Here is a 2,625-nt window from a genome sequence, read left to right as displayed (position 1 = left end):
TGTTCCCTAATCTATTAGATCAGGGGTCTTCAAACTTGGCCCTTTTATGATTTTGTGGACTTCAACTTCCAGAATTCCTGAGCCAGCCGTGCTGGCTCAGGAATTCTGGGAGTTGAAGTCCACAAAATCATAAAAGGGTCAAGTTTGAAGACCCCTGTATTAGATGGTTTCATGCAGCAGGTCTCTTAGCCTCCCTTGTATGGATAGCCGTATGCTGGGATAGGTTATTCTCTGAATAATCCCCAAAGGCCTAGTGTGATTTCAAGCGATGTTTGTCACTTTCCAGTGTCTAGCATTTCTGCCAAAACGACCGTTGTTTATCAGGGGTTGGTTGTCCCTGAGCTGCTTTCTGGACAGATGTAAATTCATACTCCATTGGCTCTCTTGCCCCAGGCTTTTTATTCAAGTATTATTGGCCTCTGTCCTGGGGCATGCATTTGTAGAACAGAGTTGACGGGCTATAGGGGATTTGCAGTAGAGCCATTGGGAGGGAGAGGAATATTTTATTCCCAGTAACTCTCCATGCCCAGTCACAAGCTACCATGATCATTGAGTTTTAAATGTAGTTCAGAGATCCCAAGTGAGGCTCTGCATCAAAAACCGAACAATCTATCGGTTACAGATTGCTTGATTCCTGTTGCTACCAAACTTCTTTAGTATTGAAGCTTTAAGCTTAATAAATTAAATGTATGTCACAGAGGTTACACACCTTGCTCTCAGCTACTTCTTGTGCTTTAAATACATAATCAGACTTTGAGCTAGACCTCTGGCATGGCTCTCATGAGGGTTCTTTAAACTTTTAAACTTCAACCAGAGTGGTGTCTGCATCACAGTTATAGGTATTAATTAATTTTATCCTGTCCACTATTTGAATGAAGAGCTTACCCAATGAAATTGAATGTTATCTTCTGACAGCCTTATACATTCAGATAACCTTAGGGCAGGAGGTAGGCAAAAATAGTTCTGTGCTTAATTTCTTAATTACTCTGAATCCTTAAGATTGAAACCAGAGCAAGATTATAATAACTAGCTGGCAAATATTAGGGTGTTCCATGTTTGTGGCCAGATCTCAAATTCTGGTTAGAGGAAGACTGAGTATATAGCTATTCAGGGCATAAACCACAATTTGTACAACCTAAACAACCTAAATGTATTGAGAAGTTCTGTGATTCAGTGATCTTTGATGTCTGTTAATGCAGAAAGGCATGCCAGACAAGATGGAATGGGACAATTCGCCACAGCCAACTCGCCATGGGACAACTCGCTGTGGGACAAGCCAATTCAATTATTTAAAACAGTTAAAATTATTTTAAATTTTATCATTCATATATCATTTTGTCCCTCCTTTGGCATCCTTTTTTTAATGATTCTATTCCACTATTTCTTCGATATTAGTGTAACTCTTGTCCCGTGGCAAGAGTTGTCTCTGCAGATTAACAGAAATTAATGCTCATACATCTTATATCTCTTTCCATAGTAACCAAAATGAAGTTTCTTTGGAACTGTTAAATGTCAATCAGTTTTTGTAAGAATACAGTCTTCAACACCGAAAGAAAGCTAGATTTGAAATTAGAGAATTTTCTCTAGTGGGAAATGGAAAATGTTGCAGACCCCTATGTAGAAAACAACAGTAATTTAACTTAATTTCCTGCCAGTAATGTCTCCCACAGAAAGGAAAGCAAAACTCACTATTGCATTGATGATGACATATTGGAGAGTAGTAGTTAAGAACTGTGCTAATCTGAAATCTTTAAATTGAAATCTCAGCTTGGATTGTGTGTTATTTGTAAAACTTGGATTGCTGTTTTGTATTACAACTGCAATACCTCAAGTCTGATTTAGATCTATAGATTAATAAACAATTGCCAGCAGATGTTCAAGTTCCCAACTGACCTAAAATACTGTAGCAACAACTAAAACACATTTTCTCCTAAGTTAGGATGCTGAAAAAGTACTGTGGGGGAAACATCTATTTTTTTAAAATGAAAGAACTTGGGTGTTTGGTTTGATACCAATCATAGTTGAATATATACTCAGAGCATCCCTTTAATTCTTACCATAAGTCTGCCCACTTGAGCCATTATTTCCATCTAGCCTAGTTAATTAACTTTGGTATTCTAGTAAAAAGCAAAATAGATCCCACAAAACTATAATTATCTATCAGCTTTTCAAAGCATTGAATTGGATAATTTTTTTATCCTCAATATTTTCTCCTCAATAAACCTCAATATTTTCCTAAGCACTAAGTTTCACAGTTCTTTTATTTCCCTTCACCAGGTAAGGGAAATGAGGAAACAGATTACCATCCAGAAAAAAAGTGGAGGAAGAGATCTGTCAGTACTTGATCAATAGTTTGCCTAAATGTGTATGTAGGAAGGCAGCTGTTTCCTAAGTGAAAAATTATCAGGATGAAAACTGATAAACATAAGGATGTTTGTTACTGATCTTGTTGAAAAAGCAAGTCCTGTCTGAGCTTCCTATTTTGCCACATAATCCAAATACTATGTTAAAAGGCTTTAATTTTTTTCTGGTATAACTAATCTAACCAGCAAGGTAGCTTCTGGATGCTAGAGACCCTGTCTTTTCCTGCACTTCTATAGTAGTTAGATAAAATAAAAGTGGTAT

The sequence above is a fragment of the Crotalus tigris genome, unplaced genomic scaffold (genome assembly GCF_016545835.1).
Source record: "Crotalus tigris isolate CLP2741 ecotype Arizona unplaced genomic scaffold, ASM1654583v1 scf7180000017833.3397121, whole genome shotgun sequence".
Taxonomy (NCBI): domain Eukaryota; kingdom Metazoa; phylum Chordata; class Lepidosauria; order Squamata; family Viperidae; genus Crotalus; species Crotalus tigris.
Note: the sequence above shows the minus strand (reverse complement) of the source record.